This window comes from Notamacropus eugenii, chromosome 3 (assembly GCF_028372415.1).
Source record: "Notamacropus eugenii isolate mMacEug1 chromosome 3, mMacEug1.pri_v2, whole genome shotgun sequence".
Lineage (NCBI taxonomy): Eukaryota > Metazoa > Chordata > Mammalia > Diprotodontia > Macropodidae > Notamacropus > Notamacropus eugenii.
This window is the reverse complement of record NC_092874.1, coordinates 454,910,193-454,924,080: the sequence shown is the minus strand read 5'-3', so window position 1 is coordinate 454,924,080 and position 13,888 is coordinate 454,910,193. Positions and strand designations below refer to the sequence as shown.

Sequence of the window (13,888 nt, the reverse complement as noted above, 5' to 3'; positions counted from 1 at the left end):
ACTTATTCTGCATGGTCCATAGGGCTGAATATCCAGAAAACAATGAGTTCAAGTTGTTAAGAGTCTAATTTAGATTCGATAGCAGGAAAAACTACTTTAAAATGGAGATGTCCTTGGAAGGTAGGGGCTTTGCCCCTTACTAGAGGGCTTCAAGAAAAGGTTGGATGAATACTCATTGAATATTTGTACAGGTTGTACAAAATGACCCCTGAGATCCCCTCCACCTCTGAGATCCTGCGATTGTGTGGCTCTGATTTCCTGCTGCTTACCAATAACTTGAATACATTTGCAAAATGTAAAGGCCAAGTTCATCATTTAAAAAAAACTGTTGGCAGCAAAAATCACATAGAGCTTGTGTCAACAGGCATAAAAATGGGGGGAAATGCTCGATTAGGTTCATAATAGCAAGATTGACCTAGAGGTCAGGCATTTTCTGGCAAATGGTGACTAGCTATGTAGAGGGGCCAAGATGAATTAACTCCTCAATTATCTGTCGGGAAATGCCCTCCCTGTTGGCCATTAGACTGTAATTAGATTACTAAATGACACAAGAGGGTCAGCAAGTGAAGGGAGAGTTATCTCTGCGCCTGTAACACAAAATGGGAGAAATATGCTCCAATGAATTCTTATAATAGACAAAAAGCTTTTCAGAAGGGCCACTAATTTTTAAAGTATGAAGAAAAATGTTATCAAATGGGCTATTAATGTGTCTCATCTGAAAATGCAAAGGGAACTTTCTATTTCAACTATGAGCATCCTATTCTCAACTTCATCAAGAAAATGAAAGGGTTGGGCTATGTGGTCTCTGAGGTCCCTTCCAGATTCAGTGTCCTGAGATTCGATGAATCTACAGCCTGGGAATAATCAGTCCATCTATTTGGAAAAACAGGTATAGTCACATTCAGAAAACCAACTTAGTAACTTCAACTGACAGGGTTGTGGCCTAATGGAAAATTGACTGGAGTCAATCAATTGATCAATCAACAAGCGTTCACTAAGCGCCTACTATTTCTCAGACCCTGTCCTAGGTACTGAGACTACAGAGACAAAAGTCCAACAATCCCCACCTTCAAGAGGCTTATATTCTATCAGGGAAATTACTATATATGTATGCCCAAGTACATAGAGAATTATAGAAAGTAAATGCAAGATTATTTGGAGGGAGAGTGGGGGAAGGGGTTAGCACCTGGGACAATCAGTCTTCCTGTAAGAGGTATCACTTGAGCCAATCAACCAACTGCTCATACTGGAAATTATATTTATCACACTGGAGGCTTATAGAAAAAACACCCTTTATGAGGAGACGAATTAGAAGCCACCTAATATACTTCCTAACTGGACAATATTTATCAAATCACTGACCCTCCCAAAAGCTGTTTCCCCATTCATAAAATGGAAATAATAATCCTGATAATTCTTTCCCTCTCTAAGATGTCCAGATCCATTTTTTGTATAGAATCATATTAACATGAGTTATAATAATAATCATAATATAATAGTTTAAGGTTTATAGACATTTTACATATATTATTACATTTGAATCTCAAAACAGTTATGGATAGTATTATTATCCCTACTTTACAAATGAAGAAACTGAGGGAGATAAAGGTTGAATGACTTGCCCAAGGTCACATTGAAAAAGTATCTGTAGTAAGATTTGAACTTGGGTCTCACCTTTTACAAGGTAGTTATGCACATTTTTCTCTTTGGTAATGTTGTAATAAATCAATGCTCCTACAAATAGTTATCTCTTGGGGTCAGCTTACTTCAGGCAACCAACTGTTCTAACCAGAATAACAAAGGCTTGTGGGTCTGGAAAGGACCTTGAAACCAACTAGTCCAACTAGTCCAAGTCTTTTGTATCATGTTGAGGAATTATAGGAAAGATCCCCTTATATATTTTTGCCCAAGAACAAGGGAAATAGAGAGAATTAAACAGATCTCTGATCTCCTCAGTGTGGGTGCTACCTCCAACTGTGCATATTACAGTCTATCATGGATATGCATCTTATATGACCTTTATCCAGCTCCTCCCCTGAATCCACCACAGGGGGATCATTGAATAGCGGAAGTCTTTCCACTAGATCCATGGACATTCTCTAGATGGCAGCTAGAAGACAGAGTAAACAGACTCCACCTGGAATTAGGAGGATCTGAATTCAAATATAGCCTTAGAGGCTGTGTGAACCTGGGCAAGTCACTTAACCTCTAACTACCTCAGTTTCTTCATCTGTAAAAAAAAATGGGGGCAAGAATAACATTAACCTCCCAAGGTTGTTATCAAGATAAAATGATATGATATTTGTAACTAGAAGATGATGGAGGGTACTAAAACATTGGAGAATGGTCAAGAAAGGTCTGAACTGGAGGTGGCATTTGAAGGAAACTAGAGATAGATGTGATAGGATGGTCCATTGTCAGGAAGGAGGAAACAACAAGAAGGGTAATTTAGCTGGAACCTGGATTGAATGATGAGGAAGAAGGTGAAAAAGTCTGGAAAGGTAACCTGGAACCAGATTGTGTGGTATCCATTTAAATGACCTAGGTGCAATAGGAAGTTTCGGAGCTTTTTCAAATGGGGAAGGGGGATAGAAGGGATAACACAGTCTGATCTGTCAATAATGTCACTTCTTCGCTGTTTGGAGGACAGAACAGGGAAAAGAGAAAAGTAAGGAAATTATTACAATAGTCCAGGGAAGCATTGATAAAAGCCTGAACTAGGATTATGAACTTGTAAATGGACAGAAAAGGACCTTATAAGAGATGTTATATTAGGGAGAATCAATAGAACTTGGTAAATGATGAGATATGGGGATAGGGAAGAGTGAGGAGTTCAGGATAATAATAATAACATTAATAATAGGTAGAATTTATCTAGCACTTTCAGGTTTGTAAAGCACTTTACAAATATAACTTTATCCTCACAACAAAGGTTCTACTATCATCCTCATTTTATGCATGAGAAAACTGAAGCAAACAGAAATTAAGTGACTTGCCCAGGATCACACACCCAACATCTTGGGTTGGATTTGAACTCAAGTCTTCCTGACTCCAGGTCTAGCATTTTATCTACTGCAATATTTAGTTGCCTCACAGTGATTTCGTGGTTTGAATCTTGTGATTAGAGGTTGACCTCAAGAGATATTATGGGAGATGTAGTTTAAACCCAGCTCTTCCAGTAGACTTCAAGTTAACACATTAGACATTATACTATCATTCTACCATTCACTCTACCATTCATTAGAAGAGTAGCTATTTCTCTGTGCCTTGGTTTCCTCAATTACAAAATGAGGGAGTTGGACTAGGTAATCTCTAAGGTTCTTTTCAGCCCTACCATTATAGATATTCTATATTATGTTTTAATATCTTCTATATTACATTATAGAATTATATAGAGGCTCCCTGCACCTATAACAGGTTCCCCCTCTTTGGACATCTTCAAGAAGAGACTGTTGAGTGTGTTGTAAGGAGTGAGTTGTAAGGAGAATTCATTGAGGAACATGGGCTATGCTAGACAGTTTCTAAACTCGCTTCCAAACGCGAGAGTCCTTGGCTTCAAGAAACATATGTGTTTGGAAGTGAGAAAAGACTTCATGGAGAAGATGAAGTTGACTAAGATCTTGAAGGATAATTATTACATCTAGAGAGAAAAGTCAGCATACTGGGTGAGAAAAACAACATGAACTTAGGCATAGAGAAGACAATGAAGAATATACTGATGTTGCATGTTAATAATAACAGAAAATGTGCCTGAGGAGCTTTAGAGAATAGTGACATTATGCCTGGGAAAACAGTACCATTGCAGAAAGGAGAGAGAACCAGAGGCCCTCTTCACAGAATCATTTCATGGAATCAGGCAGAAGCTGGATGACCACTTGCTAGAGATTTAGACAAGCGACTGTCAGACTTGTACTAGATGGCTGCTAATCAAATCTAAGGAAATCTGACATCCCTTGCAGCTGTAGTCTTTGGTGTCATTGAATTTTAACTCTTTCATTTTCTGTTCAAGCATTCAGAAAAACTGAGGGAATGAGAGAAAAAGAGCCCTGCAAAGAGATCACCAGTGACTAGGTCAATCATTCAAGGCAACTGTCAAGAGCTGAATGAGGGGAGGGGAAGAAATGAATCTGGACCAAAGAAAAAGAGACAAGGAGGAAAAAAGAAGTAGGATATTTGCTACCTACCTTTGCCCTCAAAATCGTCCGTCTTGATACCATTTCAAAGAAACTAAGTTGTTTTGCTTCAGAAGCTGTTTTTTATATTATGATTTTTTGATAATAAGAAGATTTCTGCTGGGAAGAAAGTCATTTGCCATTGTTTGCAACCACTCTCACAAAGAAAAATTATCACCATTGGAGTAATTTAAACTGAAGATAGCTTTTTTTAAAGTAAGAATTAAGGTGATTTTAATGGTTTTTTATAGTCCTTTATGGTAAATGACAAATTAATATGGAAGGGATAAGAAGATAAGGGAAAGAAGGTAGAAGAAGAAGGGAAGAAAAAACAGAAGCATTCAAATAGATTCTTGACTTTAGAAAGCCAGAACTTCCTAATAGAGCTGTCCAAAAATCAAATGGGCTACGTGTGGGAAGAGGGATCAAAGAAGTTTTCAACGTCACTGGAGGGCTTCAAGAGAAGCCCAGATTTGTTATAGAAAAGATTCTTTTATGGATTAGACAAGATGGACCCTTTGCTCCCTTCCAAATCTAAATTCTAAGATTCTGCAATCATTCCACCATACCGTATGAGGCCACATCTGAAGTATGGTATCTCGTAGGGTCCCCCAAATTTTACAATGGAGTCTAGAAAAGGGCAACAAGACAGGAGAAAAGTTTCCAGATCAGTTGAAGAAATAGGGATGCTTAGCCTGGAAAGGAAACATGTATAGCTATCATTGAAAACTTGAAAAGTTGCCTCCATAGAAAAGCGATTAGAATTGTTCTGCTTGGTCCCCTCAGATGGAAGAACTAGGGGCAGAGGGGAAATATTTCCTAGTGGCAGATTTAGGAGTGATGTCAGAAAAAGGTTCCTGATAATTAATTAGAGCTATCCCAAAGCAGAAGAAGCTATCTGGGTATGTATTGGGTTCCCATTCACAAGACATCTCCCAACAAAGGCTAGATCACGCTTATTGGGCATAACATAGATAAATTTTACTCAGTTATGGGTTGGAGATGACCCCTGTGTTCCCTTTCAATGTTGAGATTCTGTCACTTTGGGAATCCCCAAATAGTCCCCTATCAGCACATAGGAAAAAAAATCACTTTAAGGGTATCTGATATATTCCACTAACTTTCAAAATCATCTATGATAAATAACTATCTTCATTTTTATTAAGTATCTAAAATTTCTCATGGGTTCCAACAACCATTGGAAGTTAAATCATTTTCCTCTTGGTTCTGCCCAAAAGATTTCCTGTGATATTTTAGAGACTTTTTGTATAGATTTATTCTTAACAGACGGAGAATGTCTTAATTTCATTTTTATATGTGTACGAATGAATAAAATGATAAATAAATAAATGCTTTAGATCATATATAGTGCCTTAGAAAAATTTTAAAAACATTCAAGTTAGCATTTATCTGAATGCTTACAGAATAGATGTTGGTATAATTCTTGACTAAAATTAACTACTTCACGTATAAACCCATGTTGGCTTAATGAATATGGATTTTCAAGTACAGACTGACATTTCTAACTTCACAGAGGACCAAAAAGTCACACTACGGCATATTCTCACCTCAGTCTAAAAAAGTCACTTGATGACAGTGTTCTAAAAAGTTAAATACTTCCCCCTAACATTTATGTTACATAAGGTATGAACTAATACATGGGAAAGATGTAGTTTGTTAAGAAATAGGCCAAACAGAGATAAAGGCAACCAAGGTCAAGGCTGTTAGGAATGTGGAGAAACAAGTACACTCATTCATTGCTGGCCGAATTGCAGACTCGAATCTTTTCAGAGAATCTTCTGACGGTGGGCTAAAAAGGCTATAAAAATAATCATAGCCTTTAACCCAAAAGTTCCATTGTTGAGAATGTGACCTGGAAATGTTATCACCAATCAAAAGAAAAGATTTTATAGAAGCATTATATATAAATAAAAAATGGAAGCAACCTAAATATCCAATAGTGGAGGAGTGTGGTTGGCTACAAATGGATGGATTAATATAATGGCATATGACAAAGTCATTAATATTGAACAGTCATCGGAATATAGGGAAATAATAGAAATACAATTCTAAAATAAAGAAGGGAAAATGCAGAAACAGAAGAATTGAATAACCCTAATTGCTCATATAAGAAGAAAAGTGAATGAGAATTCAGATAAAAGCTTAAAGTAAGAAACCAAAAAGTTGTGACATTTGCATAGCTGAATTTCTTTGTTTAAATAATAACGATGATAGCAATGATAAAATTTTACATTTATACAGCACAGTGTATATTATTCACTTAGGATTTATATAAATTAAAATAGTCACAAAGCAAGTTTAATTGATTTTATTTGTGTTCAGCATTGTGTAAAGCAAATGACTTAAACATTTTTTAAATAATCCAAAGAAGCTTCATGTTACCCCTCTTGTTTGTATTAAATCTGCATGGATTTATCTAAAAATCTGCATGGAAATATCTAAGCTTTTTAATCAAGGGCACAAGTAAAATCATTCAAATAACCAACTAAGGCAGAGTTCATTGTTATGCCTACAGAAACTGACTTATTTCAGTACAGTTGTTGATCCAGGATGATCTGGGTTAGGCCAATTCTCCAGTGAACCTGTGATCTCGTCAGTTTTACTGCCCTCACTGATGTAGACTGCGGTCCATCCTCTCCTCACCTGTTCATCCTATACCTCTCATACATGCCCTCCCCAAAGTTCTCTGCACAGGGTGTACCCAATGTGCTGAGAGGCTTCCTCTCATTCTTTTGGTGCTGAGAAAATATAAATGGATCATTTTCCCCTTAAGGAACCCTACTCTTTAATAATTCTCCATTGTAGCTAAAATGGACTATGAGCTATTCCCCAAACTCCACACTTCATGTCCTCCTCGGGACACCTGCACAAGTTGTCCCCCATGCCTGGGGTATGCTCCCTCCCCATCTTCACTTCTCAAAACTCTTGAAATCCATCAAAGCACAACTCATATGCATCTCTTCCACATAACATTCTCTGTCCATTAACAATATTTTTCTTGTGTATGTTATATCCCCTCAGCCCCTCCCCATCCCATCCCAGTAGAAAATAAGATCCTTAAGGGAGCAAACTTGTGTTTTTGTCTATTTATCCAAGTGCCTAGAAGAGTGATATACACTATACAGTGCTATACCACACAGTACTATAGATGGAGCTATGCAGAGCAGGTACTTAATAAATGTTTCTTGAGAAAAGGGATATTAATTAAATGTGAAACTAAATGGGATCTTAGGCCGCATAGTCCAACCTTGAAACTACAGTCCAGAGAAAAAAAGGGACAAAGAGGTTCAATGAAAGTTCTGACTGCCTGGAAAAGAAAATGCTTGGTAACTTTCAGCATATGGAGTACTCTTCTGAGAAAAGTGTGCCAGTTCCCCTAAATTGGTGGAACCTACTCAGTATTTCCATTCAGACAGAGCTACTCAAGGAAAACAATCATCTAAGCTATCCTTTAGCAGGCAGCTCTTCTCTCTACCCAAGTGGTACCTCTTTCCAAAGCAATCTGTCATAACATGGCTTCTTAATACCTCTATTCCTAGGAACCAGAGAGATAAATGTGTTCAGTGTTGGTTAAATGGGAAAGGAGACGGAATACATGGGAAAATTAATAAATTTGGAATTTCAAAAGGAAATTTCGTAGAGAATGGTGTAAGCTTTGTAGTTGTTATAAAGGAAAATTTCTTTTTGAAGTTAAAAAAAGGCCTAGTGTCAATTTTAAAAAAATACATAAAAATCCTTGAGAGGGAGTTCAGATGAATGGAAAATGTATGGGATTTAAGTTCATAGTATCTAGATAGAAATCCTCCTCCTTCCACTTACAATTCTACCTCTATTGTCATTCCTACTCTCTGGTCCTCAGTTTTCTCATCTTTAAAATAAGGAAATTATACTAGCTAGCCTTCCAGTTGTAAATTCATGATCCTGATTTTTAAGCATGTATATGTGTCTTTTAATATCTGTATGATTTTATCATCTGATACACAATTGGATACATTTCTTATTTACTCATTCGCCAAATATTTACACAGGACAAACTCTGTAGACAGAAATATCAATATACATGTTACATGGAAACTAGAAAAATGATGATCCATCTGTAGATTAAAGATGTAAAAATAAAATAGGTAGCATTTTTCCCGCAGAGGAAAAGAACTATCCTTCTAAGTAAATATTCTAAAGCAGTAAACTGCATGATGCAATTTATCAAGACATGAAAATGATGCTGGCACAGGATAAAATCTCTGCTCTCCTCTCCCTGATGTTTACTGGCAGGTTGGGTCATTTCATGAAGGCATCTACTGCCAGAGTGAAGAGATTAAAATGAAACCCTGAGTCAAAGGGGATTTTGCTAAGATTTTTCTTCTTTGGTATTAAAGCCAGCAATAAAAAATTAATGCTTCAAGTTTTTTTCCTCATGATCTCATGAAGAAATTCACCACAGGTACTCAGTAACAGGTCAAACCAGTTCCCACATTAGGAGGCCTGAAGTTATATTCCAAAAAGCTATTCCCCAAGGAATTTCAGAGTTGGAAAGGACCCCAGTGGCCACTGAGTAAAAACCAAACTTCAGTGGGGGGGATAAAATCTCAATTGTATGGCAGTGATTGTTAAACATTAAAAAATAATTTTAAAAAATTGCTTTGCCAAAAAAAAAAAAAAAAGAAAAGAATCATTATCAAAATTTCTGTACTGAGGTTTCTCAATAAAGATATATAGTACTAAAAGTAAAAAAAAACAAAAAAAAAAAAAAAACAAACTTCAACAAGAATCCCATCTTGGGGACCAAGCCAGAGATGGCAGAGTAGAAGAAGCACCACAGCCAAGCTCCCCCAACATTCCCCTCCAGCAGCTTTAAAATAATGCCTTAAATCAAATTCTGAAAAGGCAGAGCCAACAAAGGATTGTGGTGAGATATTCTTCCAGTTCAAGACAACTTAGGTCAGAAGGAGAGGGCTGTGACACTATTAGAGATGGTGGGGCAGGGTGGAGGTGAGGGAAAGCTGTCTCAAGCTTCAGGATTTGGGGCGCCACTGGTCTGGGTCTTTGGAAGATTTTGGTGCTTCCAAGGTTATGCTATCTAGGCAGAGGTGTGGTCACTGCTTTCTTGATCTGTGCTCTGGTCCTTCCTCAGGAAGGACCCCCACAACCCTTTCACTGGTAAAGCATATTGCTCCTCAGGGTCTTTGCTCCCTTCTGAAGAAAGACATACTGCTTCTCAGAGCCCTTTTTCCCTTTAAAGGAAAGAGATGCTGCTCCTTAGGGCTCCTGATCCCTTGTGACTACAAGCACTCCTCTCTGCCCTAGAAGTCTGACCCAGAAGTGGGTACTGGGCAAAAGTTTGAGGCCTCTGGATTACATGTGGCCTTCTAGGCCCTTGGCTGAGGCCTGCTGACTGAGTCCAAGTTTTACAGAACAAATCCTTTTATTGTAATCTTTTAATCCTTTTATTTAATCCATGTCCTGCATCTAGTGCTAGCTCAGGGGTCCCTTATAGGCTCTTTCTAATCAACTGCCCAATACCCTCATTGTCTGTGGTTTGAGAGCTCCCAAAAGTGTGGGCCAATTTCAAGGCCCACAACCAGTGTTACTGCCATGTGGGCTCTGGGTCAGTACCCACCCCTGTGTCACAGACCTTTATTTTTCCCAATACTAAGTTGTCTTGGGCTGAAAAATTTCTCAACTCAACCTTTTGTTGTCTCTGCCACTCCAACATTCTATTTGAAAACAATTTTAAAACAATGCCTCAAAAAAAGGAACAAGGCCCCTGAGGAACTGCATGGAACAAAGTCCAACTTCAACATGAAGTTCAAAGTCAAGAAAAAGGCTAGAAAAATGAAAAAAGTAACAAACCAAAGAACGCAACCATAAGAAGCCATGAGGGTAACAGTGAAGGTCAAGATATGAACTCAGAAGAAGACATTGATGTCAAAAGAGATACAAGTAATGCCACAAAGAAAAATGTGAATTCAACACAGGCTCATAAAGAATTCCTGGAAGAGAAAAAAAAATTGATTTTTAAAATCAAATAGTAATGGTAATGACCCTCATTAAACTGGGAAAAGAAATTAAGATGCAAGAAAATTATGAAAAGATAATTAACAGCTAGGTAAAAGGGGCACAAAAATACTAAAGAAAACAACTTAAAAAACAGAATTAGCCAAACTAGAACCGGGAGGAACAAAAACTCACTGAAAAAATTAATTTCTTAAAAGTTAGAAATGGGCAAGTGGAAACTAATGATCCCAGTAGACATCAAGAAACAATAAAAATAAACTCTGAAAAAATGAAAAAATAGAAGAAAATGTGAATTATCACAACCACATCTGGAAAATAGATTGAGAGCTCATTTAAGAGTTATTTGACTATCTATCTAAATTAATTTACTTATTCAGTGCCATACCAATCAAAACATCCAAAAAAAATTTATAGAGCTAGAAAAAACAATTCATCTGGAAGAACAAAAGATCAAGATTATCAAAGGAATCAGTGGGAAAAATGCAAAGGAAAATGGTCTAGGAGTACCAGATTTGAAACTATATTGCAAAGTGGGAATTGTCAAAACAATATGGTACTGGCTAAGAAACAGAGTGGTGGATCAGTGGAAGACATTAGGTTTACATAGTGGTAAACGACCATAGTAATCTAGAGTCTGATGAATCCAAAGATCCAAGTTATAGGGGAAAGGATTCTCTACTTGACAAAAAAAAATGCTAGGAAAATTAGAAAACAGTGTGGCAGAAGTTAGGCATAAACCACCATTTTACACTGTATACCAAGATGAAGTATACCAAGTTTAAATCATAAGCAAATGAGGGAAGCACGAGATATTTTACCTGTCACATCTATGGATAAGGGAAGAATTTATGATCAAACAGGAGAAATAGAGCATTCTTGGGTTTAAAATGGATAATTTTTATTATATTAAATTTAAAAGGATTTGCACGCACACATGCACATACACGCACAAACACTAAACTTAATGCAGCCAAGATTAGAAGGAAAGTAAGAAACTGGGTGGGCAGCAAGAAATTTATAGCAAGTTTCTCTGCTAAAGGCCCCATTTCTCAAATATATAGAAAACTAAGTCAAATTTATCAGAATAAGAGCCATTCTCCAACTTGATAAATAGTTAAAGGATATGAACAGGCAGTTTTCAGAAGACATCAAAGCTATGTGTCATCATATTAAAAATGCTCTAAATCACTATTGGTTAGAGAAATGTAAATTAAAATAACTCTAAAACACCACCTTATACATATCTGGTTGGCTAATATGAAAGAAAAGGAAAATGGCAGATGTTGGAGGGAAAGTGGAAAAATTGGGGCACTAATACATTCTTAATAGAGTTGTGAACTAATCCAACCATTCTGGAGAGCCATTGGCAACTATGTCCAAAGAGCTATAGAACTGTACATGCCCTTTGATCTAGCAATACCACTAGTGAGTCCGTTTCCTAAAGATATCAAAGGAAAGGGAAAAGTATCTACATGCACACACATATTTAAAGCAGCTCTTTTCGTGGTGGCAAATAACTGGAAATTGAAGGGATACCCATCAGTTGGAAAATGGCTGAACAAGTTGTGGTAAATGATTGTGACGGAAAACTGTTGTGCTATAAGAAATGATGAACAGGATACTTTCAGAAATACCTAAGAAGACTTCTATGAACTGATGCAAAGAGAAGGAAGCAGAACCAGGAGAACGTTATACACAGTAATGGCAATATTGTAACAGTTATCAGCTATGAAAGATTTAATAACTGTTCAATACAATGATCCGTTACAGTTCCAAAGGACTCATGATGAAAAAATGGGGTCCACCTCCAGAGAGAGAACTGATGGAGGGCTGATTGAAGCATAATATTTTTCACTCTTTATGTTTCTTGGTTTTTTTGTTGTTTTTCCATCATGGCAAATATCAGAAATATGTTTTACATGACTTGATATGTACAATTGAAATCAAAGTGCTTGCCTTCTCAAGGAAGAAGAAGAGCCCAGAGGGAGGGAGAGAATGTGGAATTCAATGTTTTAAAAAACGTTAAAAAAAATAAATATATAAAATATTTTGCAAAATAATTTTTTTAATCCTATCTTTAACATACATGACAAAGGTTTATCCAACCTCTACTTGAACACCTCCCATCATAAGGAACTCACTCTTTCTCAAGACCTCCAGTTCTGCTTTTGGATAGCTCTATTAGTTTCTAACATCTAGCTTTAACAGACCTCTCTTCAGTTTCCATCATTGTTGCTTCTAGTTCTGTCCTCTGAAGTGAAGCAGAGGAAATTCTTATCTCTTCTCCAAGTGACAACCTTTCATCTTTTTGAAGACAAATAGTATGCCCTGCCCCCAAGTCTTTCCTTTATCCATGCAGAATGACCACTGCTTCGCAATTTATACTCTTAGAAAACTATCTGGGGCAGTGAGATGTTAAGTGATCCTTCTCCCAAAATAAGCAGCTAGCAAGAGTTAGCAGTGGGATTTGTAACCAAGGCCATCTCCCTATCCACTATTCCACACTGCCTCTCCCATGCCATACATTGAACCTGAATAAGCAGCTGCCACTACTTTTATTGCTGGAAAAAAAGAAAGGATATGAATAAGTATAATAAGGGAGAGGACTCAGGACCTGGGTACATTCCTAAAATATCCTTATAATCAATGTTATAATCTTAACATTTCAGTTCAAACGCAAGCACCCACTGGATAGGAAGCTTTTCTTTTCTTTCAAAAAGACTGGATATTAGATGACTTCCAATTCTGATAAGCTTATCACAAAGGCCAATGTTTTAGTGTGACCTGGTCTTCAGGATGCATTTTTAATAGGACAATTCATACCAAGCTGCACATGAGTACTAAAGATCAATCAATAAATCAATCAACAAGCATTTTTTCAGTGCTCCATGTGCTGGGCACGGTACAAGGTATGTAGAATGCAAAGATCAAAAGGAAATAGTCTGCCCTGAGGGATTTTATAATCTATCAGAGGAAAAAAATGTACATATAAATAAGTATATCCAAAATCCAAACAAGATAATGGGAAAGGCACTGGCAATCGAGAGACTCAGGAAAAGTTTCATGTAGACATAAATTCACTGGGCTTTTTTTTCCCCCTGAATCTTGGAAATAATTTCCAAGCAGGCCATTTGCCTAGCATGAAATCAAGATCATTAATCATTCAAAAAAACTATACATAAATGTCTAAAATCATTGCAACGGTGAGCATTCAAGAAATCAATTTATTTCAGGGTAGAAGGAGGGGAAGAGAGGAATCAGACAGTTGTATTGTCAGTTCCCAATGTAAAACTTAAGACATCAAAATATGAATCAAAAAGGTAATCATTGAAGTATAACCTAGAAAAATAAAGGAATTCTTTTTTTCAGTAACTCTGGGATTGGGGAATGGGAGTAAGAGAAATGGGTCTGATGTGTTTTTTTTTTATTTTTATTGGTATGAAGGACTGCAGATATATAAAATCCCTCTTCCAATGAAGATTAGCGACTCTACTGTACTTTATAAAAAGAGTTTCCTGGGGCCCTGAGAGGTTCTGAGACCTACTCAGGGTCACAAAGTTAGTATATCCAAGCTAGTACTCAAAAGTGGGTCTTCCTAACCTGAAGGTTCTGCTTCGCACCACTGCCTATGAGTTCAGTAATAAAACCTGCATATGGTCTACAGACAAAAAGCTCATTGT

At 37.0% G+C, this 13,888-nt stretch overlaps 1 protein-coding gene across 1 annotated transcript in view; it reads right to left on the bottom strand.

Annotated features, from left to right (window-relative positions):
* TAFA4 (TAFA chemokine like family member 4) overlaps positions 1–13,888 on the bottom strand; it is a 192,117-nt gene that overhangs the window by 32,689 nt on the left and 145,540 nt on the right. The window lies entirely within an intron of this gene.